The 27,229-nt window shown below is 50.2% G+C and overlaps 1 pseudogene; it reads right to left on the bottom strand.

The window, feature by feature from the left end:
* Positions 1-453: 453 nt before the first annotated feature.
* On the bottom strand, positions 454-7,535 carry LOC133762133 (ribosome biogenesis protein NSA2 homolog; annotated as a pseudogene).
* Between the last annotated feature and the right edge of the window lie 19,694 nt (positions 7,536-27,229).

Raw genomic sequence — 27,229 nt, 5'->3', positions numbered from 1 at the left:
GTGAAAAGGTATAATTCCCTTTGAAAACTGTCTCCGGGAGAAGCTGTTGGCCAGTACTTTTATAGCAAGGGTTAGCGTGCCTGAGATACAGCAAAAGAAGAGGGAGAACGCCCCCTCCTGCTCATAAATGTGAGCCACGTACATCTTCATACTTTATGCATTGTATGATCAGAAAACGGGGGCACTCTCCTCCCCGAGGCAGAGAATTTTCTATGCTGATGATAGTTCAGCTTAGGTCTCAAAATCTGGCTCAACCTAGTTTCTTGCAACTTTTTGTTGTTGTTGTTGTTGTTGTTTTTGTAAAACTGGGCCATTTTCATGTTTTCCTTTTATGGCTTAAGAAATAGTTCTCTTGGTTGCACATGGGTAAGGCTGGTTGGTGGTATTCAGAAACATCACAGTACTGGTAGTTTTCCCACTAACTTGTAGTCTTCGATAATGATCGTAAGTTACTCATATGAAACTGCTGTCCAAGAATAAGGCTGCGTTTGTGCAGGCATCATTTTCAGGACTGCTGGTGACCTGGACCAATTTCTGCAAAATAACCTTAGCTCCTTGTGTCACAAGGCCCAAGTGCCTCACTCTCACCTCCATGAGCATCTTTGGCAATAATACCCAGAGCTATTTATAATGGGGATGGTGGATTCTTTCTTACACCAAGTGTTGGCCGGCAAAAGGGGGCTGCCACTTTTGGATGTCCGTGGGCCTCCATGGAATGTAAACCCCTCAGCCTAATGAAGTTTTCATATTTAGGTGATTTTCTTGTAAATCCATCTCCAAAAAGCAGACTTTAGTAACCACCCCTTTCCAGGCCTTCTTTTTTTCCCTTTCCTGTTCAAAAAAAAAAAAAAAAACTTTTTTTTTTTTAATTTTTGACAGGCAGAGTGGACGGTGAGAGAGGGAGAGACAGAGAGAAAGGTCTTCCTTTGCCGTTGGTTCACCCTCCAATGGCCGCCGCGGCCTGCGCGCTGCGGCCGGCGCACCGCGCTGATCTGAAGCCAGGAGCCAGGTGCTTCTCCTGGTCTCCCATGCGGGTGCAGGGCCCAAGCACTTGGGCCATCCTCCACTGCACTCCCTGGCCACAGCAGAGAGCTGGCCTGGAAGAGGGGCAACCGGGACAAAATCCAGCGCCCGACCGGGACTAGAACCCGGTGTGCCGGCGCCGCAAGACGGAGGATTAGCCTGTTGAGCCACGGCACCGGCTAAAAAAAAAAAACTTTTAATATTTCTGTTTCTCCCTGGACACAAACTTGAGGCAGAGGGAGTTCCATTTTCCTGCTTTCTCTTTTTTGCTTAATCCTGCTGGAGAGTACGTTGGCTTGGGACTGTCCCTCTCTGTCCAGCGGACGGGCAGGTACTGCTCCACTGGGAGTCTTCTAATCACTTTTTAGTTCAATATTTCTCTTCTCTCTGTATCGTATGGTAGAGCTTAGCCTTCGGGCAAACATCTTTTTTGCCACCTTTGAGCATTCACGAACCTCCTGACTTTTCTTTTTTCTCATAATAATCCAAACAATACCCATAGCACTTACAGTGTAATTCAGTATATTCATTTTGTGGCACGGTGATGGCCTTAAAGGCACCGGGTACAGCCTCCCAAGGTGCGAAGTAACTTCCAATTTGGGAGCCTCAGAAACCCAGAAGCTCACAACTCTTGCAGCTTTAACTGCTCCTTTGTGATGGTCTGGCCCCTCTCTGAGCAAAATGTTGCAAGATAAGCTCTCCTGGAACAGTCTGAAAAATCAAGCCCAAGAGAGTCTCCGATCATGTTCTAATCCCCACACCACCTTTGCCTCAATCACACTCTTCATTGTATGATAAAGGAATAGTATCCAGAATATGTAAGTAGTTTAACTCAACAGTGCGGGGGGGGGGGGGGGGGGGGGCTGGCTTGTTTGTTTTTTTTTAAATGAGCAAAGGATTTCAATAGACATTTCTGCAAACTGACATTTGTACAAATACATGTGGAAAGATGATCAATGCCCTTTGTTGTCAGCAAAGTACTAATTAAAACTATGGTGGGATACTACTTCGAATCTCCTAAGATAGCCAACATTTTAAAAAATAGATAAGTGTTGGCAAGAAATTGGGAAAATTAGAACTCTCACGTACTACTAATGATATTGTGTAAGGTACAGCCATATGGGAAAACAGTGTGACAGATCCTCAAAAAGTTAAAGATAGGGGCAGGCATTTAGCCTCGTGGTTAAGATGTCCACATCTTATATCAGAGCGCCCAGGTTTGGTGCCCAGCTCTAGCTGCTCTCTCCAGCGTCCTGTTGGTGTGGACCCTGAGAGGCAGAAGTGATGAAGGTCCTGCCACCCACACGGAAGACCTCAGTGGGCCAAAGAGGGCATTTGGGAGTGAACCAGTGGATTGGGGCTCTTTCTCTCTGTCTCCCGATTTCTTAAAGTTAAACATGTAATTACCAAGTGAGCCAGCAATTCCACTCCAAAGCACATATCCATGAGAAATGAATGTGTATCTATGCAAACATTCATACATGAATATTCAGTACAGCATTATCCATAATAGAAAGCAGAAACAACCCCATAATCCATCAATTGATGAATGGCTAAAGGGTGGCATGTCTACACTGTGACAGTTCAGATATAGTTTGAATAGCCCCCAAAGGTTAATTAGTTTGAGGCTTGATACCCAGGGTGATGTTGAGAGATGATGTGGACCTCTGCAGTTGGGACTAGTGGGTGACCCTTAGGTCAACTGGAATGGGCCCTGAAAAGAGGTTAAGGCATTTCTCATGGGACGCTGGTTAGTTCTCACAAGCAGATTGTGGCCCCACCCAGCATCTTCTTGCCTCCTGTCCGGTGATGTGATTGCTGCCTCCCATACATCGTGCTCCTGCCATTGCCACGTGCCACTGTGCAAGGCAGCCAGAACCCCTCGGTAGAACTGAGCCAATGCAGGCAACATGCCCTTGAACCTTATATGTTCATTGAAAGGAATGTAGTACTGATACATGCTACAACATAAATGAGGGGGATTTTCTGGGTTTTTTAAAGACTTTTGAAAATGTGTTTATTTGAAAGTCAGAGTTACAGAAAGAGAAGGAGAGAGAGAGAGAGATCTTCTATCTGCTAGTTTACTACCCAGATAGCTGCAGTGGCTAAGACTGTGCCAGGCCAAAGCCAAGAGCTTCTTCCAGGTCTTCCACATGGGTAGTAGGGGCCATCTTACATACTTAGGCCATCTTCCGCTGCTTTTCCCAGTTCATTAACAGGGAGCTGGATGAGAAATGGAGTACCCAGGACTTGAAATGATGCCCTTATGGAATGCTAGCATGCTAGGCCACAGCGTGGGTCCCAGAAGACAGGTTTTTAATTAATTGTTTTTATCTATTTGAAAGGCAGAGAGAGAGATTGAACTTCTGTCTGCTGGTTCACTGCCTAAATGTCCACAATAGCCAGGGCTGAGCTAGGCCAAAGCCAGGAATCCAGTCATCAGTCTGGGTCTTGAGGATCCAATAGTTGAGCCATCACCTGCTGCCTTAGTAGGAAGAATATCAGAAGCAGGGCAGGAACTTGAACTCGGGCATCCTAAATAACATCTTTTTTCTTTCTTTTTTTTTTTTTAATTTTTTTTAGAGATTTATTTTTGGAAGGCAGAGTGACAGAGATTTTCCATCTTCTGGTTCTCTCTCCCTAATGGTTGTAATTGGTGAGCTGAGCCAGGAGCCAAGAACTCTATCCTGGTCTGCCACATGGGTGGCAGGGGTCTAAGTACTTGGGCCATCTTATGCTCCCATCCCAGGTACATTAGCAGGGAGCTGGATTAGAAGCAGAGCAGCCAAGACTCAAACTAGTGCTCTCTGATGTGGGATGCTGGTGTCACAAATGACAACTCACTGCACCACAACACCAGTTCCCCAAGTGGCATCTTAACCACTGTGCCAAATTCTCACACCAAGATGAACTTTTAAAATATTTTGCTCAGGGAAAGTGGCTAGACACAAAAAAGGCTACATAGTGTATGGTTTCACATATATGAGATGTTCAGAACAACCACTGTCTAACAAAGTCCATCAGTGGGTTCCCAGGGACATGGAGGCTGCTAATGGTTAGTGACTTTCTCTCTGTGGTGACAGAATGTTCAGGAATCAGATAGTAGTGATGGTCAGGAAAACCTTGTGAATATACAAGAAACTTTTAGATAGTATGCTTGAGAAGGGTGAATTTTATGGTATATGAATTATATTTCAATAAAACTGGTATTTTTAAAGTTCTGTGACTAGGAATTATTAAAATACCACATATATATTCAGCCAACATTGAGGGTGAGGGGATAAAGGTGATACCCAATCCAGAAATAAATGATTAGAAATACAATTTGGAGAAATTATATCAAAACTAAGACCAGATCGGGAAGGAAGCAGTTAGGCAAGCCGCAAGCATTTCAAGCAGAAGCAACAAATGTGAAAGCCTGAACACGAGAGGAAGAAAGTATAATCCGAAGACTGAAAGAAGTGCAAACTGGCTGGAAGACAGAGCAAGAAGTGAGGCCAAACAGAATATCACTCATCTTTGTGTCCTCAAGCCATAACGTAACACACAGTGGGTGCACAGCAAATGACTAAGTGACTTGTTTGTTAAACTCCTTTGTCCTAGAATAATCATTCTAGCTGCAACACGAAATGACTTTGGTGGGGGGTGGGGGGTGGGGGGATGGCAAGAACAGAAATAAGAACTTTGTAATAACCCTGGAGAAGAGAGATGGCAGCTGAGTGTAAGGTGTTGACAGTAGGGATGGAGATAGGGATGTAAGGTGAATTAGGAGTCAGAGTTTTGATATGCTGTTTGTTTGAGTTGTAGGGTATGAAGACAGGGAAGAGAAGCCAGGCTTCTAAGACCGGGTAGAACCCAGAAGAAGAAACAGCTTCTACAGTCATGGGAGGGGTGAACGACTGACGATGACGAGTTCAATCTTAGCCACGTTGAATACCGAGGCATCTACTAAGGAGCCAAGGCCAGCAGACTGGAGCGTGTGTGGGGATGAAGCCCAGGAAAAGTCATCAGTTGGTGACCAAAGGCAAAGGAATGACGGAGATGAGCCAGGAGGCCAGTGGCCCAAGGCAGGGCTCTGCAGACAGATGTTACTGAAATGACTGGCAGAGTAAGCAGAGGCCGGCAAGAAGCGGCCAGCGAGGGAGGAGGAGGACCAGGGGGAGGCCCTGTCGAGGGGGCCTCTGTAAAGCACCACCAAACAATGCTGCAGGAGCTCAGGCACTGCTTGAATAATACGCTTGAGACAGAATATTAGAAAGTTATGAGGGCTGGCGCCGTGGCTCAACAGGCTAATCCTCCACCTTGCGGCACTGGCACACCTGGTTCTAGTCCCGGTCGGGGCGCCGGATTCTATCCCGGTTGCCCCTCTTCCAGGCCAACTCTCTGCTATGGCCCGGGAAGGCAGTGGAGGATGGCCCAAGTCCTTGGGCCCTGCACCCGCTTGGGAGACCAGGAGAAGCACCTGACTCCTGGCTTCAGATCAGTGCGATGCGCCGGCCGCAGCGGCCATTGGAGGGTGAACCAACGGCAAAAAAAAGGAAGACCTTTCTCTCTGTCTCTCTCTCTCACTATCCACTCTGCCTGTCAAAAAAAAAAAAAAAAAAAGAAAGAAAGAAAGTTATGAAATGTTTAAAATACCAAAACTCCATGGCCTTTATCTTTAAGCACAATATCCACACTAGGAAAAGTAGATGCTGATACAAGGTTTAATGGGCCCAATTCCAGTCCTGACAAAAAGGGCCCACACTCCTTCCTCCCACAAGAAAATGAAATATGTTTTTTTTAAAAGATGTATTTATTTATTTGAAAGGCAGAATTATATATAGAGAGAGAGATCTTCCATTCACTGGCTCACTATCCAAATGGCTACAATGGCCAGAGCTGGGCCAGGCTGAAGTCAGAAGCCAGGGACTCCATCCTGGTCTCCCATGTGGGTGGCAGGGGCCCAAAGGCACTCCAGTATGGGATACTGGCATCACAAGCGGCAGCTTATCTGCTGTGCCACAATGCTGCCCCCCGAGATATATTTAACAAGAAGATAGCTTTTTTCTGACAGAGACAAGGAGAGGATGCGTACTTAACCTCTCTAGTGGTAAGGTTACTGAAAGGTTGAAGGCTATACCTCAGTCCTCCAGCTCTCTGTAGGCACTGTAGTGCAGGTTTGGGATGGGCATTGTGCAGTGGAGTAAGCTGCTCCTTGGGACACCTACACTGCATGTAAGCGTGCTACTTCAAGTCCTGGCAACTGCGCCTCTGATCCAGCTTCCTGCTAATGCATCCTTGGAGGGAGAAGGTGATGGTGCAAGTGCTTGGACCCCTGCCACCTAAATGGGAGACCTGGATTGTGTTTGGGGCTCCTGGCTTCAATCTGGCCCAGCCCTATCTGCTACAGCTTTTGAGGAATAAACCAGCAAATGGAGGGTCTCTCCCCACCCCACCCCCGCTTTCAAGTGGATTAAAATAAATAAATTTTTTTTTTTTAAAGTTTAGCTCTGGGACTGGCATTGTGACATAGTGAGTAAAGCTGCCGCCTGTGACACCAGCATCGCATATGGGCACCAGTTCGAGTCCCAGCTGCTCCGCTTCCAATTCAGCTCCCTCCTAATGTGCTCCAGAAAGCAACAGAAGATGGCGCAAGTGTTTGGGCCCCTGTACCCATGTGGCACAACTGGAAGAAGTTCCTGGCTCCTGGCTTCAGTCTGGCCCAGCGCTGGCCATTGCAGCCATCTGGGGAGTGAACCAGTGGATGGAAGATCTCTCTCTTCCTTCTCTCTTTGTGACTCTACCTTTCAAATAAATACAAATAAGTGTTTTTAAAAAGTTTAGATCTGCCAGGGGATGGCACTCATGACTCGTGGTGAACCTCAGGCTATCAATATAAGCACAGATTATGGCCCCAGAGTCTTCCTTAATTCTCTTCTCTTGCCCTCAACACACACACAGCCCTGCATCACCTGCAACCCCAGCCTCGAGGGGAGCTGCCCAGGCAGCGTGGCAGAGGCTGGTGGTTTTACCCCAGCACCCATTCTTCTCCCGTTAGGGTTGTTCAAACCCCCGAGAATTCCCTGAAGGATTATTCTTCTTTCCTTAAACCAACTCAAATTGAGTTTTGTCACTGTCATCAAGAGCTTTGGTAAAAAAAAAAAAAAAAAAAAAAAAAAGCTTTGGTGCATTCTCTCTGCTGTATCGTTCCGCTCAGGCTGCCATAATACAGGACCATTGGCAGAGTGGCTTAAACAACAGAAATCTGTTTCCTCACAGTCCTGGAGGCTGGAAGTGCCGGGTCCCAGCACTGTCACAGTCTGCAGGGAGGACTGTCTTCCTGACATGCAGAAGGCTACCTGCTTCCCATGTACTCACATACAAGGCCACGGTCCTATTGGCCTAGGGCCCTACAGCCTCATGACATCATTTAATCCTCATTACCTCCACATACAGTCATCTTGGGGGCCAGAAGGCGTCAGCATGTACTGGGGGAGGGGGGACACAATGTAATCCATGGCTTCTGCCATTACCTCCAATGAGCCTAGAATCAGATGGCATCAGAATTCTTCGGCACCCAGATAATAATGACAATATAGGGGCCGGTGCTGTGGCATGATGGGGTAAGCAGCCACCTGCAAATGCCAGCATCCCATATGGGCGCCATTTGAGTCCCAGCTGCTCCACTTCCAATCCAGCTCCCTGCTGATGGCCTGGGAAAGCAGTGGAAGATGGCCCAAGTGCTTGAGCCCCTGCATCCACATGGGAGACCCAGAAGAAGCTCCTGGCTCTTGACTTCAGATCAGCCCAGCTCCAGCCATTGCAGCCATTTGGGGAGTGAACCAACAAATGGAAGACCTGTCTCTGTCTCTCCCTCTCTCTGTCTGTAACTCTGCCTCTCAAATAAATAAATAAGTATTTAAAAAAATAATGACAGTATAGGCAAAGCCACACTGACTGCCCCAGGTATACATATTAATGGTATACTTCACTTGAATATAATACCTTTGGATTTAGTGTCTCCCTGCCAGGAATAAGCATAGTTTTCTCAGGCAGTAAAAGGGTACTTACAGGATAAAAATATGTATGTGTAAGCATGTCTAACATTTCATATTTGGCAAGAGGCACAAAATTTGTGAGGCCAACAAACTAGCAGAGAACCAGGAACCCCATGATGAGGTGCTGGGACCTGAGAAGCCCAAGAAGGCAAGGCTGGTGTGAGTGCCAGCGGCCCTCATGAGGCAGAGGCCAGCTCCCAGCAGCCTGACACAGCAGAAGGCAGGCCAGAGGACCTAAGCTTGGTGACACAGCAGAGGTGCCTCGGTTCTTGCCGCCCTCCTTCCCCCGGGCAGCCCTGGCACCCTTGTGCTGTCTGCTGGACGGAGCTCCCTGTGTGTGGCTGGGCGGAGAAGAGGGCCTGTGCCCCCAGCAGTCAGTGATGGGAGCAGGGGCCCAGCCAGCCCTTAGCCTCTTCCCCTTGCACACCCTGGCTTTCCTCCCCTCTTACACGGTTGGACCCATGATTCTCAGGTGTTGTGATGGGGTAGAGGATGGGGAAGCATTTGTCAGTAATTAGCTGACCTTTGGAACTAATTGGAAAAAATAAAATGTTCATCACAATGTGATTTACTCTAATTAAAAAGTAGACACATCCTCAATGTCCATCAATAGGTAACTGATTAAGAACCTTAGGGTAGCTCCCTGTTAATGTGCCTGGGAAGGCAGCAGATGGTAGCCCAAATACTTGGGCCCCAATACATTTTTTAAAAATATTTATTTATTTATTTCTGACAGGTAGAGTTAGACAGTAAGAGAGACAGAGAGAGAGAGAAAGGTCTTCCTTCTATTGGTTCACCCCCCCAAATGGCCGCTACAGCCGGCACACTGCGCTGATCTGAAGCCAGGAGCCAGGTGTTTCTTCCTGGTCTTCCATGTGGGTGCAGGGCCCAAGCACTTGGGCCATCTTCCACTGCACTCCCGGGCCACAGCAGAGAGCTAGACTGGAAGAGGGGCAACCGGGACAGAATCTGGTGCCCCAACCGGGACTAGAACCTGGGGTCACAGGCGGAGGATTAGACTAGTGAGCCATGGCACCGGCCTATTTGTTTATTTGAAAGTCAGATTTAAATATAGAGAGAAGGAGAGGCAGAGAGAGAGAGTCTTCCATCTACTGGTTCACTCCCCAGTTGGCCGTAATGGCCAGAGCTGCGCCTATCTGAAGCCAGGAGCCAGGAGCTTCCTCTGGGACTCCCACATGGGTGCAGGGGCCCAAGGGCTTGGGCCATCGTCTTTTGCTTTCCCAGGTCACAGCAGAGATTGGATTGGAAGTGGAAGAGCTGAGACTTGAATGGCACCCATATGGAATGCTGATACTGCAGGCGGCGGCTTTACCTGCTCCGCCACAGCGCCGGCCTCCCCCAATAAATCTTTAAAAATAAATAAATAAAACACGAGGGATCTGGTGCTGTGGCATAGCAGACAAAGCAGCTGCCTGTAGCGCCAGCATCCCGTATGGGCACTGGTTTAACTCTTGGCTGCTCTGCTTCCAATCTAGCTCCCTGCTAAGGCACCTGGGAAAGCAGTGGAGGATGGCCCAAGTGCCTGGGTCCCTGCACCCACATGGGCGACCAGGAAGAAGTGCCTGGCTCCTGGCTTCAGCCTGGCCCAACCCTAGCTGTTGCAGCCATTTGGAGAGTGAACCAGCAGATGGAAGATTTCTCTCTGTCTCTCCCTCTCACTGTCTGTAACTCTACCTCTCAAATAAATAAGTGAAATTAAAAAAAAAAAAAAAAAGCAAGAGAGAGAGAGAGGGCTCTGTGAACCCCTGAAATTTGCAAGCAATTGGTCAGAGTCATCCTGGGGACACGCTCCTACCCAAAGAGAGGCCAACATCTGATGTGAGGGCAGACTTGCAGAGGACTGGACCCTTAAACCCGCAGAGTCTGCCATGAGCCCGAGTGAAACCGCGTCAGTGCTCTCACTCGGAGTGGAAGCAGAACATGGTATCCGCAACCGAGCAGATACGGCCACATGCCAACAATCGTTAAATACAGGGGATAAGTAAATGTGTCTACTGTAACATCCTCTCTGCTTTTCTGTATGTTTGAAATTCTCTCAATTAAATAATAATAATAAAAAAAAAAACCTCAAGACTGAAAACAAAATTTTGTCAGTGTTACTTATGAAAAGATGTCTGAGAAATGTTGGAGACACAGATAATAAGTCAGCAGGCAAAAATACTCATGGCTATGAGAATGTATCTATATTTGCCTACAGGCAAAGGGAAGAATACTCTGTGGGGGTTGCCCAGGGCACTTGGAGGCCCAGGAAAGTCCCTGGCTCCACCCAGGAAAATAAATTACCTGACTGGGAAAACCCGTTGGACTGTTCAAAAATGAAACTCAGCCGAACTCAACTACCGCTTTTCAAACTGCTGTCCTGAGCCACAGACAGTCTTTCACCGCCCTGCCCACTGCTCCCTGGCCATGCACCCACTACATCTGTCTTTCCTCGATCCACCTGCCTCTGGTGAATTCTTCCGATACCTGCAACACAGGTCCCTATCGGTGGCTTCCCACAGGGTGGTGACCATGCCACCCTGTCCTCTTTCACTGTCTGAACCGTGGACCCCTGGCAGACGGCGTGCCCGCTCGGAGGCTGTACTTGGCCAGGCCCAGCCTGCTCCAGCCCAGGGCATGCCTGGGGGTGAGGGCCTCTGGTGTCTTTCGGTCCTCTAGCAGGTGGCCATCGTTGTCCTTTCTGGGCAGGGCCACTCCCCAGTGCCATCTGAAGGCTAGAGGGGAAGAAATGGAGCCGCCTTGCCCGTGAGAAGAAAGACCCTGCCTTTTCCCTTGGGACCACAGGTGGTAATGATCCCTGAAGCTAAGCATTGTGGACTCCTGCCTCCCCGGCGGGCCCAAAGCTGGATTTTGCTTTGCTACATCGCTTGTGCACTGGGAGCAGCAGTCCCCTACTCTCTGACTCACTTCCTCTTGGCTATGGACTTGGATCCCAGCTCTTCCCGTTCTGGACGTCACCAGACCAGCTGACTTCCCACAGCTCTGAGCATGAGTCCTTCTCCCTACCCCAACCGTCTTGACCAGCACTGTTGGCTTTTTTCTTCTTTTTTCCCCCAAGATTTTTGTGTTTACTTGAGAGGTAGAGTTACAGAAGGTAGGAGGACAGAGAGATCTTCTACACACTGGTTCACTCCCTAGATGGTCACAACAGCCAGGGCTGGGCCAGGCCAAAGCCAGGAGCCAGGAGCTTCATCCAGGTCTCCCACATGGGTGCAGGGACCCAGTCACTTGGGCCATCTTCCACTGCGTTCCCAGGTGCATTGGCAGGGAGCTGGGTTGTAAGTGGAGCAGCTGGGACTTGAACAAGTGCCTGTAGGAGATGCTGGAGTTGCAGGTGGCAGCGACTTAACCCACGAAACCACAGCGCTGACACCGGTGACCCCTTTGTTATCCTCACTCAAAACTGCCCTTCTGGCACCCAGCCAGCAGCTCCACTGCCTCATCAGGGTCCATGCGCCCTTTCCTGAACCGGGTCAGGTACTGCTTCCCAGAGTCAACACCCGGCTCCTCCCATTCCCCTGACATCCGCCAAGTGGCAAATGGGGAAGTGGGGACCACCACAGTGGTGTCCCTTTTCCCAGGTCAGAGCTATCCCAATAGAGACCCAACTTGGCTCTTTTAGCCAGGACCCTTCTTCTGACTTGACAAAAGACTTCCAGGGCCTCATTGCAGCCTTTGATTTGACCTAGCAGGAGAGCGATTATCTTCACCACATGCTGCAGGCACAAGGAAAAGGCCTGCGTCTGGCCTCTGGCCCAGCAGTGGGCTGATAAGAGCCTCGCCTGCAACCTGTGGGACACACAGCCAGGCAGGCACGCAGTGCCAGGTGCTGACCCCCATGGAGGTACCAGGCAGAGATTCCAGCGGGGAAGGCTGGAATTACGTGTTCACATGCTTATTTGGAAAAAAAAAAAAAAGTCTTCATAAAAGCCATCAATTACAGCAAACCACAGGGGGTTACCCAGGGGCCAAGTGAAAATCCCACCCGATTTCGCGCTGGACTGGCTGAGGCCGTGAGAAAACAGACCAAGTTAGATGTGAAAGTCGGGAGGGCCTTGTCATCCTGGCTGTCCATTTCATCATCTATGCCTACAAAAAAAAATCTTCCAAAAATTAGACCAAGGACACAGCCTTCAAGGTCTGTAACAACCAGGAAGAGACCAGGACTGAAAAGGAGAAATAGGAGAGAGAGGGACAGACGATGGGCCCAGTGTCTGGTGGTGCCTTCGCTGGTTCCCTGCCCATACAGGGCAATCACTGGCTCCCAGACCAGTGCCCACCAGGGCACCTTGCTCTGCCACCAGCTGGGACACCGAGGCAGTGCTGCCAGACCCCACCTCCTGGACCCTGCCCAGTTGGTGAGCAGCAGGGACACTGGCAGGAGGACTGCCTTGCTCTTCTCTGTGCGACAGGGTCATGCCATAACCAAGGACCCCAACAGTAAGAACAAGAGGACAGCGACTTCCCCGGAATCTATCCCCTGACTACGAAGAACCCAACCAAGCAGAGGGGGCTGCTCTTGCTTCTCGACTGACGAGGTCCAGGGGCTAGGCTGGCTCCTGTGTTTCCCACCTCCATGGCTGAGCCTTGGATCACCTTGGATGTGGAAGGTAACAAAATACAATTCATAGTGGACACAGGGGCACGTTCTCTGCCCTTACTATTGTCTCTAGACCCGCCCTTTGATCCTTTGTCTTCCTCACTGGCAGAGGTGATCAGCCCAAGCCCAGTGGTTTAGCCTCCCCCTTGGTGTACACCCTAGGAGAGAATGTCTTTAGCCCTACCTTTCTTGTGCTGCCAAACTGCCTGCCTCTTTACTCGTAAGAGATATCATAACACAACCCCTCGTCTGGACCTCCCTGCCTTTTATTGGCATTATTGGCCCCTAATGCCCCAGGTCCCATCCAGGTTTAGCCCCCTGTCCTCCAACGGGTCCCTCCAGAAGTATGGGACAGCTCCACCCCCAAAACAATCATTGTCCGCAGATCCCATTTATTTCCCAGAAAATCCCAGTACCACCTAAAGCAGGAGACTTGAAGAGGCCTATAGCCCCTAATTGATAATTCCATGGCTGCCGGCTTACTGCACCCTGGCAACACACCCATTTTAACAGTGAAGAAATCAGATGACACCTGCCGGGTGGTGCAAGACCTGAGAGCCATCAGCGGGCAGAAATCCTCATACACTCTACTGTCCTAATCCATATGCCCTCCTAGGACAGATCCCCTCTGTCACTTGCTGGTTTACTGTGTTAGATCTCAAGATCACTTTCTTCTATATCCCAGTGCACCCCGATTCCTAGTTCCCATTTGCCTTCCAATGGCAGGACCTTTTCATCCCCAATCACACAGCCACTGACCCAGCTGATCCTCCCCCAGGGGTCCAGGATAGCCCACACTTATTTAGCAAACCCTAGCCAAAGATCTGTCCACCCAGCACCTCACTTAGGGTGCTGCATTATTGCAATGTGTTCATAACTTGCCCAGATGAAGGAACTTCAAACTCCAATACTACTAGGATATTACAAAAATTGGCTTCTGGTAGCTACAGTCTCCTTCTAAGACCCAGATCTCCTCCCAGAGGGTCCAGCTCCTGGGACTGACTCTTACTCCTGGAACAGAGTCTCTCAGAACGCAGCAAAGGGCTTATTTCAAAGATGAGAGCCCATCAGTGAGACAGCAGCCATGCTCCTTCCTGGCCATGGCAGGCTTTTGCCAAACTTGGATACCCCAGTGTGGGCTTATAGCCAAACCCCGCTTTGAGGCTTTCCTGGGACCTGCAGAAGCTCCCTTGGAATGGAGCCCAGTAACAGAAGCAGCCCTCAGAGTCCTCAAACAGGCTCTTCCTGTGGCTGCTACGTTAGCCTTGTCAGTCACAGGAAGCCTTTTTACTTGCATGTTTGTGAAAAAAGGGGCATCGCCCTCAGGGTCGTGGCTCAGGCTCGGACCCTCCCAACACCAGTTGCGTACTTCTCCATAATCTCGATTCAGGGGCACGAGGGTGGCGCCCCTGCCTTCGAGTGTTGGCATCCATGGCCCTTGTCATCAAAAGGCTTCGAAGCTGACCCTGGGAAAAGGAATGACTGTTCACGTGTCCCACCTGGCATCTTGAAGTCCAAAGCTTTCTGCTGGATCTCAAATAGAATTAACAAACACGAGATCTTTCACAAACTCCGGGCTGAGCATTATGCCTTGGCCAAGCCCTCAACCCTCCCACCTTCCTTCCAGACTCAAACCCAGAAACCTCATTCCAACACTTTAAAAAAATATATTTATTTGAAAGGTAGAGTTAGAGAGAGAGAGAGAGAGTCTGTCTTCCATCCTCTGGTTCACTCCCCAGGTAGCTACAATGGCCGGAGCTGGGCTGATCTGAAGCCAGGAGCCAGGAGCTTCTTCCAGGTCACTGGGCCATCCAGCACTTGGACCATCTTCCACTGCTTTCCCAGGCCATAGCAGAGAGCTGGATTAGAAGTGGAATAGCCAAGACTCAAACCAGTGCCCATATGGGATGCTGGCACTGCAGGTGGCGGCTTTACCCGGTACACCACACCACCAGCCCCTCCAACGCTCTTGCCTAGAAACCCTGGACATACCCCAGTCAGGTAAACCAGATCGATCTCCAAGATACAACCCTCGCCAGCCCTGAGGCTGTTGTGCTCACAGACAACTACCTGTATGGCAGAGTTCCGCCGTCAGGATGTGCTACCTTCAGCCTTACCGACATCATTGAATCACAGTCACTTCCGGGAGGCACCACTTCAGCACGAAAGGCTGAGCTCATTGCCCTCATCTGAGCTCTGCAATTAGGGACAGGCACAAGAGTTAATGCCGGTACTGACCGGCTTATGCCTTCCGTGCGGTGCATGCTCACGCTGCTGCCGCCTGGGGGCGCAGCGTCTCCAGACCACTCCCAAACTCTCCCCTCGAACACACCCCAGAAATTCTGGCCCTGCGGTAGGCTCCCCTGCTCCCAGCTCAGGTCACTGTTGGCCACTGCAAAGCTCGTGAGAGAGATGATGATGAGATGTGCCCCGCAAACAAGGCTGGCAACCAAGCCAGGGCAGCCTCCACATTGCCCCTTCGAGCTGCTATGATTCCCAGCTTGACACCTTTTCCTCCATACACCCAGGAAGAAGCCCAAAAAGGCCCTTGAGAGAGACTCCACCCACACTCCGGGGGCTGGCTAAGGGAACCTGTGACAACCTTCTACTCCCAGGAACCACACACGGAAATTCTTAAGCAGCCTCTACCAAGCTGCTCACCTGGGGGCTGAAGCCCTCCGGCTCTTGGTGGGACTTGTTTTTATCAGCAAGAGCAGACCCCAAACCCTTGAAGCTCTCTCCCAGGCAAGCCCCACGTGCTGTCACATAAAACCAGCGGGAACCCAGAAACCTCCTCTCTTCTGCAACTTATCCAAAGACAGGGGACCCTGCCCAGTGAAGCCTGCTGGGTAGATTTCACATAAACGCCTCTCTACAGCAGCTTAAATACCTTCTGGTCTTTGTGGACACCTTTACCAGATGCTGGAAGCAGTCCCTATGAGGTCCAAAAAGGCCTCTGAGGTTCTGGCAGCCCTCCTTGACCATATCCTGCCATGCTTTGGGTCCCCTTAACTCCCCACAGACAATGGCCCGGCCTTTGTCTCGCAGGGAACGCAACAGGTGAGCAGAGCCCTCCAAGTCCATCACCATCTATATGAGCCCGGCGCCCCAATCTTCAGGGAAGGGAGAGAAGGCCCACTAGACCCTGGAGTCTCCTCTGCAAATTAATGCAAGAGGGGCAGGTGCTGTGGCACAGTGAGTTGAGTCCCTGCCTGCAGTGCCGGCTTCCCACGTGGGCACTGGTTTGTGCTCTGCAATCCAGCTCCCTGCTGATGGCCTGGGAAAGCAGCAGAAGACGGCCCAAGTGCTTGCGCCCCTGTACCCGTGTGGGAGACCTGGAAGAAGCTCCTGGCTCCTGGCTTCCTCCAGCCATTGTGGCCTTTTGGGGAGTGAGCCAGCAGATGGAAGACTTTGACCTCTCTGTCTCTCCCTCTCTCGGTAACCCTGCTCTCACATAAATGGCCCTTTCTCCTCCCCAGGCACTCCTGAGGTCCCCAGTTACTGACACACAGCTCAGTCTGTTGGAGATTCTTTACTGGAGACCCTGGAAAACTCTTCCTGGCACAGAATGTCCAATCCCTAGGGGATCTATCGAGGCCATAAACAGCTATCAAGACCAACATAGCCCAAGGCCCAATCCCTGCCTCCCCAGGCCACACACACCCCCAGCTGGTGCCTAGGCACTAGGGTACACCTGTGTTCAAGTACAAGTACAAGACAAGAGGCCACTGGGACCTGTCTGGGCCAGACCCCATTGAGTCCTTCTGACAACACCAACAGCAGTAAGGCTCCAGGGCTTCTCCCCATGGATCCCTCCATCTCGAATCAAGACCACCCCTCCACAGAGGGAGCCCCATCTGTAGGTTACAGTTGTGAACTTGGCTGGCAGTTCAGGTGAGACTCGAGCAGTGCTCATCCTAATGCCCCAAATTCTAGAACGCAGCTTGTGTTCAGCAGTAGAAGATGACCCAAGTCCTTGGGCCCCGGCACCCACGTGGGAGATGTGGAAGAATCATCAGGTGCCTGGCTTCGGATCAGGCTTTGTCTTCATAACAATTTTCACTACTTATCATTGTGTGCTTGGCTACTCCCTCCATTGAATAAAGGCTCAGCGCCGACTTGGGGACTTTGTGTTGGTGGCTGACACTATCCCCAGGCTTTGAAAGATGCCTGGAATATGGTAGGCACAAAATAAATATTTGTTGATTGCACCAAAAATAAATAATTTGACTGTTTACATTTTTTAAATTTGAGAGAGAGCAAGCTCCCATCCATTGGTTCCCTCCTTAAGTGCCCACAAGAGCATGGCCTGGCCCAGAGCCAAAGCCAGGAGTCGGGAACTGAATCCAGGTCTCCCAAGGGATGGCAGGAACCCAGTGGCTTGAGCTGTCACCTGCTGCCTCCCGAGGTCTGTGCTAGCAGGAAGTTGGATGGGAGCCGAGGCCAGCAATGGAACCCAGGCACTCCGGTGTGCGATGTGGGCGTCTTCACTGTTGGACTGGACACCTGCTCCCACGATTATTTACACTTTTAGTTTAAAAAAAAAAAAAACAAACAATTGGTTAGTTTTCTCAATCACTCATACCGTAAACCTGAAGACATCAGGACTGCCCAGGGCCGTTGTTGGCTGGACCTTGGAGGCTGTTAGCCAGAAGACTGTACTGCTCTAAGTGCTCCTGACACATCCGCCTGAGGGCACAGAACCAGACCAGCCGCTTCCAGCTGCATCAGCCTAAACCAGCACCCAGCAAGACCCTTTTTCCTCAGTTGAATCCGCATTCAAGGTTCAGGAGTTGAGATCAGCGCCTCCCGTTGGGCTCACCCAGCCTGGGGCCTGTCCAGCTCAGCATGGCGCTGGGCCCTTTGTCACAGGCAGCTTTCCACACACTTTCACTGATGATGGGAATTCAAACTGGTGGGCAGAGCTGGGAGGGGAGGATGGTGAACAAAGGCAACCCTTTCTGGGGTCTAATGAGAGCACAAACAAACCCGTTCATGGCCAAAAGGAGCCTTGGGCAACCAGGACACACTGAGAGATTTGACTAATTTTTTTCTTTTTTTAAGATTTATTTATTTATTTGTAAGTCAGAGTTACACACACACACACACAGAAGTCTTCCATCCGATGGTTCACTCCCAAATTGGCCGCAGTGGCCAGAGCTGTGCAGATCTGAAGCCAAGAGCCAGGAACCTCCTCCGGGTCTCCCACACAGGTGCAGGGGCCCAAGGACTTGGGCCAGCTTCTGCTGCTTTCCCAGGCCAGTGTAGAGAGCTGGATTGGACAAGGTGCAGCTGGGACATGAACCAGTGTCCACACGGGATGCTGGTGCCACAGGTGGAGGCTTAGCCAACCAGGCCACAGCGCTGGCCCCATTTAAAATTTTTTTTTTTAATTAATTGGGCCGGCACAGCAGCTCACTAGGCTAATGCTCCGCCTGCAGCGCCGGCACATGGGGTTCTAGTCCCGGTCGGGGCACCAGATTCTGTCCCGGTTGCTCCTCTTCCAGTCCAGTTCTCTGCTGTGGCCCGAGAGTGCAGTGGAGGATGGCCCAGGTCCTTGGGCCCTGCACCCCATGGGAGAACAGGAGAAGCACCTGGCTCCTGGCTTCAGATCAGTGTGGTGTGCCGGCTGCAGCGTGCTGGCCGTAGTGGCCATTCGGGGGGTAAACCAACAGAAAAGGAAGACCTTTCTCTCTCTCTCTCTCTCTCTCACTGTCCACTCTGCCTGTCAAAAAAAAAAAAAATTGAAAAGCAGAGGAACAGAGGCAGAGGGAGAGAGAGACACACACACAAAGAGCCCTTCCATCTGCTGGTTCACTCCCCAAACGGTCTCAACAGCCAGGGCTGGGCCAGGCTCAAGTCAGGAGCCTGGAACTCCATCCAGGTCTCCCACATGGGTGACAGGGGCCCAAGGGCTTGGGCCATCTCCTGCTGCCTTCCCAGGCGTATCACCAGGGAGCTGGGTTGGAAATGGAGCAGCCAGGACAGGAACGAACTGGCACTCTGATAGGGGAGCCGCAGGTGGTGGCTTCATCCACTGCACCACAACACCAGCCCCAGAGCACATTCTTGTATGTGGAGGCTGATGAGTGAATGTCCTTCCCTCACCCACGCAAAAACCCCCACTGGCTGTGGGGGACAATAACGTTCCGTGCAGCACGGCAGAAAGAGGGCTGTGCTGAAAGCCAGACCACCTGCTGCCCTCTCCAGGTAAGCAGCCACCTCCCTAATCCAACTTCCCCTGCAGAGAGGCCACGAGCACCTGCCCACTCGCACGCAAGGGCGACAACATGAACCTGCCCTGGGATCGGCTCCCTGTAAACAATCATTAGGCAATTAAACACAGTTTGATGAATACGACTCAAACCGTCACTTCCGGTCTTCTCAGAATTTTAAGATTTATGTCACTTATTTGAGAGGCAGAGAGAGAGAGAGAGAGAGAGAGAGAGAGAGAGAGATTTTATCAGTATTTAATAATTATCATCCACTGATTTATTCTCCAAATGCCCGCCACTGCCAAGGCTGGGCCAGGCTGAAATAGGAGCTGGAAACTCAATCCAGGTCTCCTTTGAAAAACAATTTAAAAAATTTTTATTTTATTTATTTGAAAGACAGAGACAGACAGAGATTTTCTATCTGCTGGCTCACTTCCCAAATGCCGACACTCGCTGGGGCTGGACGAGGCTGAGGCTCAGAGGAACTCAATCCAGGTCTCCCATGTGGGTGGCAGCAATCCAACGACATGAGCCACTGCCACTGTCCAGAGTGGGCATTAGCAGGAAGCTGGAATCAGGAGTGGAGCAGAGACTCACCCAGGCGCTCCCATGTGGGATGTGGGAGTCCCAAGCGGTGTCTTACCTGCTAGGCCAAACACTCACTATACTTTCGGTCTTCTTGACTTACTTAGAAATAATTCACAGATTTTTACCAAAAACCACCAGTCTTTTGAAATACCAGAAATGGCCGGCGCCGCAGCTCAATAGGCTAATCCTCCGCCTGCGGCGCCGGCACACCAGGTTCTAGTCCCGGTCGGGGCGCCGGATTCTGTCCCGGCTGCCCCTCTTCCAGGCCAGCTCTCTGCTGTGGCCAGGGAGTGCAGTGGAGGATGTCCCAAGTGCTTGGGCCCTGCACCCCATGGGAGACCAGGAGAAGCACCTGGCTCCTGGCTTTGGATCAGTGTGGTGTGCCAGTCTTAGCGTGCTGGCTGCGGCGGCCATAGGAGGGTGAACCAACAGCAAAAGACCTTTCTCTCTGTCTCTCTCTCACTATCCACTCTGCCTGTCAAAAAAAAAAAAAAAAAAAGAAGAAGAAATACCAGAAAGCCACACACTGTATTGAATGAGGTACCAGGGCATGAAACAAGGCAAAAGCTTGGCCACCCCACCAGCCAGGCACCTGTCAGCAGTCTCACGTCCCACATGGCCTGCATCTCCCTGCTCCCTGGTGCCTAGCAGCCAGCTCTTGCTTCCTGAAGAATTTAGGTATTTCCCATCCATTTGTGACTTTCTCCTTCCTTGCCACTCAGCTTCTAGGCACTGAGGACCTGCTCTGATTCCATGTTGCTGGGTCTAGGTTCAGGGCCTGTTTCCCTAAACAAATCCAAAGTCCTCAGCATTGCCCTCCAGCCTTCTAGATCATTCTACAGCCGCAGACATTCCCACGTTCCTCTTTCTCCCTTACCCAGATATTTCACCTCACGGGACTGCAGCCTCCCTGCCCCACCCTCTCTGATGGCACTGACTCTCATCACAACTATCAACCCAGCTACACATTAAAATCATCTGGGGGGCCGGCGCTGCAGCTCACTAAGCTAATCCTTCGCCTTGCGGCGCCGGCACACCGGGTTCTAGTCCCGGTCGGGGCACCGATCCTGTCCCGGTTGCCCCTCTTCCAGGCCAGCTCTCTGCTGTGGCCAGGGAGTGCAGTGGAGGATGGCCCAAGTGTTTGGGCCCTGCACCCCATGGGAGACCAGGAGAAGCACCTGGCTCCTGCCATCGGATCAGTGCGGTGCGCCGGCCGCAGTGTGCCTACCGCGGCGGCCATTGGAGGGTGAACCAACGGCAAAAAGGAAGACCTTTCTCTCTGTCTCTCTCTCACTGTCCACTCTGCCTGTCAAAAACAAACAAACAAACAAAACAAACAAAACAAAAATCATCTGGGGGCAAGGACTTAAAAAACACCAAACGCCTGGGTACACCGCTTAACCAACTAAGTAGGAAACTGTAGGTCTGGCTCTGGAGCTCCAGTCTAAGGGTATGTGTGTATGTGTGTATGTGTGTATTTTAATGGAAGTACATTTTTAAAAAGATTTATTTATTTTTTAAAGATTTTATTTATTTATTTGAGAGGTAGAGTTATAGACAGTGAGAGGGAGAGACAGAGAGAAAGGTCTTCCTTCCCCAAATGGCCGCAATGGCCGGAGCTGCACCGATCTGAAGCCAGGAGCCAGGAGCTTCTTCCGGGTCTCCCATGGGGGTGCAGGGGCCCAAGCACTTGGGCCATCTTCCACTGCTTTCCCAGGCCATAGCAGGGAGCTGGATCAGAAGAGGAGCAGCCAGGACTCGACCCAGCGCCTATATGGGATGCTGGCACAGCAGGTGGAGGATTAACCTACTATGCCACGGCACTGGCCCCAAAGATTGATTTATTTCTATGAAAGGTATACTTATTTATAGAGTGACAGAGAGAGAGAGAAAAAGAGATCTTCTATTTGCTGGTTCATTCTCCAAATGCCTGCAACACCCGGAGCTGTGCCAAGCCAAACCAGGAGCTTCATCTGGGGTTCCCACATGGGTATCAGGGGCCCAAGCACTTGTGTCATCATCTACTACCTTCCCAGAATGCATTAGCAAGAAGCTGGATTGGAAGCAGAGTAGCCAGGTCTCAAAGTAGCATTCTGGTATCAGATGCTCAGTGTGATGGCAGGTTAACCTGCTGGATGGACCACAAGACTCACCTTCAGTCTAGGTACGTTCAAGCTCCACGTGACTGGGTGTGCGGCTGGGTGGACAGTCAGCCCTTCATTCGGTTACAGAGGAGTTTCTCAGCACTCGGGCAGGGCAGTCTCCCTGCTCAGGTCTGACGCAGGCGTGGCACTGTCACTAATACACCCAGCGGTGGGTGGTGGTAACAACGAAAATGCATCCAACGTCTCCAAGTGCCTCTAGCTGAGAATCTCCTCAACTCTTCTCCCTTTGGGTACCCCCAAAGAGAACACATCACCCCACATTCTTCAGCTCTTGAGTGACCAGTTGTCATGGATGGATTAAGGGGCCTCCCAGGACATGGGACGTGCAGTGCCAAATCCAGAAAGGAGAAAAAAAAAAGTTAAAGAAGGTGCTGGTGTTGTGGTGCAGTGGGTTGGACTGCTGCCTGCAATGCTGACATCCCGTATAGGCGCCGCTTCAAGTCCTGGCTGCTCTAATTCCCTGCTCCACTTCTGATCCAGCTCTCTGCTGTGGCCTGGGAATGCAGTGGAAGATGGCTCAAGTGCTTTGGCCCCTGCACCCATGTAGGAGACCCGGAAGAAGCTCCTGGCTTTGGTCTGGCCCAACCCATCTGGGGAGTGAACCAGTGGATAGAAAATCTCTCTCTGTGTCTCCCTCTCTCTCTGTAAGTTTGCCTTTTAACTAAATAAATGAATATTTTAAAAATACATTTTAAAAGTCAGGAATTGTTGTTAGCCACTTGCTACCATGAAGATGAGAGTGAGGGCCTGGGGGAGAAGCAGCAGCGTGCAGAAAGCCTGCTGCGTCCATGGAGGAAGAGCAGGGAGGAGGTGCGAACCTCCCTGGCTTCTGCACGGGGCTCCAGGCCAGTGACCCTCAGACTTGAGGGTGCGCTGCCTTCACCTAGCAGGCCAGCCAAAACACACGTTGCTGGGGCCAGCGCTGTGGTGCAGTGAGCTAAGCTGCCACCTGCAACTCTGGCATCGTATATTATAGTGCTGGTTCGAGTCCCAGCTGCTCCACTTCTAATCCAGCTCCCTGCTTACGCACCTGGGAAAGCAGCAGAGGATGGCCCAGATACTTGGACCTTTGCCACGCTTGTGGAAGACCCAGATGGAGTTTTGCCTCCTGGCTTTAGCCTGAAGCAGCTCCAGCCATGGCAGCGATTTGGGGCATGAATGAGCAGATGGAAGATCCATGTCTGTCTGTCTGTCTGCTTCTCTGCCTTACAAATATATAAGTAAATCCTTAAATGAGAAATGCAGGGCCAGCATTGTAGCATAGTGGGGAAGCTGCCACCATCCATATGGGAGTGCCAGTTCGAGTCCTGCCTGCTCTACTTCAATCCAGCTCCCTGCTTATACACCTGGGGAATCAGAGGGAGATGTCCCAAGTATTTGGGCCCCTGCCACCTACGCAGGAGACCCAGATGGACTTTCTGTCTCCTGGCTTTGGCCTGGCCCAGCCCTGGCCTTTGTGGTTATTTTGGAAGTTAACAAGCAGATGGAAGTACTCTCTCTCTCTCTCTCTCTCTCTAACTATGACTTTGAAATAAATAAATAAACCTTAAAAAACAATCCAACTACCCCCCCCCCCACACACACACACGGCTGTGTCCTACTCAGAGTTCCTCGTGCAGTAGACCTGGGGTGTGGCCCACGGATTTGCTTTTCTAAGGAGTGCTCAGGTGGTGTAGATGCTGCGGGTGAGGGGCGTCGCTCTAAACACCCGTGCTCTGGGCCAGAGTTCCAGAGCCTTCAGGCACCCAGCAGGCCCAAGCCTTGCCCCTGGGCTACAGGAGTCTGTATCTTTCTAATAAATCCTTCCTTTTCCACCCCAAACAGCTTAACTGAGATCTAATCCACATCCTGTACAATTTACCCACTGCAAGTGCACCGTCCACTGGTTTCAGGATATTCACAGACACAACCACGGGCAAATTTAGGACATCTTCATCACCACGCTGTGCCCTCTCGCTGTCACTCTTCCCCCCGCCCTCCTCTCCCCCATCCAGTCACGAACAACCATGAACCTACTTGCTGTCTGCAAGATCTCCCTGTTAGACACACGACAGATGAACGGACTCATAGTAAGTTATCTTTTCTGATAGGATTCTTTGAGTGGGCATCGGCACAGTGGTTAACATGCTGCTTAGGACACTCTCATTCCTTGTCACAGTGCCTGAGATCCAGCCCTGGCTCTGCTCCCAGTTCCAACTTCCTGCTGCTGAGCATCCTGGGGGGTCAGCAGTGATGGCCTGGTAATTTGGTCCCTGCCATCCCCATGGGAGACCTGCTGGAGTTCTGACTCCGGATTCAGCCTGGCCCAGCTCCAGCTGTTGTGGGCATCTGGGGAGATGGGAGATATCTATTTCTTGCTCTTTCTCTGCTTTCCAAATAAAATAAATAAATAAATTTTTAAAATAATCAACCACACTTTTTTAAAAAAAGATTCATCTGCCTTGTAGCATGAATTCGTTCTTCATTCCTATTTAGATCCTTTGCCCAGTTTTAATTGGGTTTTCTTTTTATTATTTTTACTAGAGTTTTACATATTCTAGATACAAATCCCTTATCAGAGATATGATTTGGAAACATGTTCTCTTATTCTGTACACTCTTTTTTCACTTTCTTTTTACAATATTTATTTATTTGCTTGAAAGACACAGAGAGACAGAGACAGCTCACCGGCCTCATTCCTCTGCTTTGTTCTCCCGGATGGCTGCAACGGTAGGGCTGGGCCAGGCCAAAGCCAGGCGCCAGGAACTCCGCTGGGTCTCTTCTATGGGTGGCAGGAATCCAAGAACTTGAGCCATCACCTGCTGCCTTCCAGGGTGCACATTAGCAGGAAGCTGGATTGGAAGCAGAGGAGCTGGGACTTGAACCCAGCCACCCAGATACAGGATGCGAGTGTTCCAAGTCACATCCTAACCACCATGCCAAACACCCTCTCAAAAAGCCCCATGAGCCTCTTTATATTCTACTTGTCCTGAAAGAGTGCTTCTTAAGCTTTCTACCAAAAAAATGTTTATAAAGGCAGAATAGAGAAAAATGTTCAAGGGTAGTCCTATGCAGCTTATGATTCTGTGAAATAATTTTGAAGGGCTATGTTTTATCTTAAAAAATCACGCAAACTTTATCTTCAAGCTAATCACATTTCTTTTCATACTAACATTTCCTTTTTTCCAAAACATGTGGTTTTTAACCACATGATCAAGCAATTCCACTTTTGAATGTAAGGGAGTATTTCAAAGCATCCATGAAAAAACAGAATTAAAAGACAAGTTTATTTTGGTATAACAAAAATTTGAAATCATGCAAGTTTTTCCCCTAATACACATCACCATTAACTTTTTGAAGAACTCTTAAATATCCAAAAGACCTGAAAAGAGGGTTTTTAAAAAAGATTTATTTTATTTGTTTGAAAGGCAAAGTTATAGATAAAGAAAGGACAGAGAGAGAGAGAGGTCTTCCATCCACTGGTTCACTCCCCAAATGGCTGCAACAGCCGGGGCTGGACCAGGCCAAAGCCAGGAGCCTGAAGGTCCATCTAGGTCTCCTACATGGATTCAGGGGCCCAAGCACTTGGAGCATCTTCTAGTGCTTTCCCAGGCACAGTAGCAGGGAACTGAATCAGAAGTGGAGAAGCCACCCATATGGGATGCCAGCACTGCAGGTGGTGGCTTAACCTGCTGTGCCACAGTGCAGCCCCAAAACAGGATCTTAAAGAGGTATTCACATACCCACGTTCATAGCAACACTTCATGACAGTGCAGATGTAGGGGCAGCCCAAGTATCAGTTAGCAGACGAACACCATCCATCACGCGACAACGTGGACATGAACCTGGAAGACACTATGCTAAATGAAATAAGCCAGTCCCCAGAAGACAAATACCGCATGACTGCACTTCCATGAGGTATCTAGAGGATTCCAATTCACAAACACAAAAAGCAGAGTGGTGGCTGTGGAGGGCCGAGGCAGGCGGGTGGAAATGGAGAGCTCTTCAAGGGCTGCAGTCTGGATCTCACAAGATGAAGACATTCTAGGGGCTGGCAGCACCGCACTGCGAATCTACTGAACACCACGGTCAGGATGCTCAGAAATGGGGAAGAGGAGGGCCAGCATCATGGTGTAGTGGGTTAAGCCAATGCTTGCAGCATCGGCATCCCATATGGGTGCTGGTTCGAATCCCAACTGCTCCATTTCCAATTTAGCTCCCAGCAAACGGGCTGGAAAAAGCAGGAGAAGATGGCCCAAGTACTTGGGTCCCTGCCACCCACATGGGAGGTCCAGATGAAGCTCCTGGCTCCTGGCTCTGGTCTGGCCCAGTTCCAGCTGTTGTGGCCATCTGGGGAGTGAACCAGGTGCTGTCAGATCTCTCTCTCTCTCTCTCTCTCTCTATATATATATATATATATCTTTCCCACTGTCTCCATAACTCTTTCAAATAAAAGTAATCTTAAAAAAAAAGAAGAAGAAGAAGAAAGAAATGGGAAAGATGGTAGGTTTTATGGCATGCATTTTTTTCCACAGTAAAAAGTAATTTAGAATTTTTTTTAAAAAGTGTAAAACAGCCTTTTTATTTGGTCAAAGATGCAGTTGGCATGTGGGTTCAGCTAAGCATAACCCACCTCCTTGGCTAATTTATGGACATGCTCACATGGCCCCTGTTTACTTATCCACAGTAACTGCTGTGCTCAGAGGATCAGACTGGTCCACAGGCCAGCAATAACGGGAAGCCGAGACGGGGAGGGACGCCCTGACTCTCAGTGTGTTCCTGCGCAGGGCCCTGGGCCTTTCCGGTCACTGCCTATGGTTCCCAGGATTAGGATGAATTTGAACAGCTCCCTCCAGCAAGAGCAGGCCCAGGTAGCCGAGAATAAACTTCCAGAGCTGCTTCCAGGCAGTTCTGCTCATTGCATCGCAGTCTCTGAACTCAAAAATAAACAGAAAGCACACCTGTACTGTTTGGTGTTATTTGTTTTCTCTAGCTCGGCTCCTTCCCACTGAAGGATTGATAACTTGCCTATTACAGTCACCTCCGTTTTCTCATTTTTAGAAAGAGGTCTTACGGGGGCTATGAAGGAACTGTTAAGGAAACACAAATGACTGATAAATCTAAGATGATGTTAAGCCTCACAGTAGTCAACGAAATGCAAATCAAAAGAGCAGTAACACTGCATGTCTCAACTACCATATTGGAAGAGATTTACCTATGGAGAAAGATTTTTTTTTTTAACCAAAGACCATCTATCAGCTCAGTCTCCACTGAAGTGTGTTTTTTTGTTTGTTTGTTTGTTTGTTTTTGTTTTTGACAAGCAGAGTTAGACAGTGAGAGAGAGACACACAGAGAGGAAGGTCTTCCTTTTCCGTTGGTTCACCCCCCAATGGCCGCTATGGTCGGCGCGCTGCGGCTGGCACACCGCGCTGATCCGAAGCCAGGAGCCAGGTGCTTCCTCCTGGTCTCCCCTGAGGGTACAGGGCCCAAGCACTTGGGCCATCCTCCACTGCACTCCCTGGCCACAGCAGAGAGCTGGCCTGGAAGAGGGGCAACCGGGACAGAATCCGGCACTCCGACCGGGACTAGAACCTGGTG

The sequence above is a fragment of the Lepus europaeus genome, chromosome 1 (genome assembly GCF_033115175.1).
Source record: "Lepus europaeus isolate LE1 chromosome 1, mLepTim1.pri, whole genome shotgun sequence".
Lineage (NCBI taxonomy): Eukaryota > Metazoa > Chordata > Mammalia > Lagomorpha > Leporidae > Lepus > Lepus europaeus.
The sequence above is the reverse complement of the archived record's forward strand: the minus strand, read 5'-3'. Positions and strand labels throughout refer to the sequence as shown.